The 342-nt window shown below is 24.3% G+C and overlaps 1 protein-coding gene across 1 annotated transcript in view; it reads left to right on the forward strand.

Moving 5' to 3' along the window:
* Positions 1–342, forward strand: part of ankhb (ANKH inorganic pyrophosphate transport regulator b) — a 17,652-nt gene that overhangs the window by 4,701 nt on the left and 12,609 nt on the right. The window lies entirely within an intron of this gene.

Raw genomic sequence — 342 nt, forward strand, 5'->3', positions numbered from 1 at the left:
ATTTTGGATGTGATTAATCGCAATTAATCGTTTGACAGCACTAATTATATTATATTTTATTATATTATATTATATTGTATTATATTATTTTATTATCCATCCATTCTCTGTTTTCTATGTAGGTTTGTGGGAATGCTGAAGCCTTTCCTAGCAATATATTTCATTTCATTTTATCACATTACATTACATCTTTTATTGTATTATATTAGAACTTTTGTATCCTTGCATTTTATTTGTTCTAGTTTTAACAGCAAAGCCATCATGTTACATTGCGTTACATTATGTTATGTTATGTTATGTTATGTTATGTTATGTTATGTTATGTTATGTTATGTTATGTTA

Source organism: Sinocyclocheilus anshuiensis, unplaced genomic scaffold (assembly GCF_001515605.1).
Source record: "Sinocyclocheilus anshuiensis isolate Anshui unplaced genomic scaffold, SAMN03320099.WGS_v1.1 scaffold155, whole genome shotgun sequence".
Lineage (NCBI taxonomy): Eukaryota > Metazoa > Chordata > Actinopteri > Cypriniformes > Cyprinidae > Sinocyclocheilus > Sinocyclocheilus anshuiensis.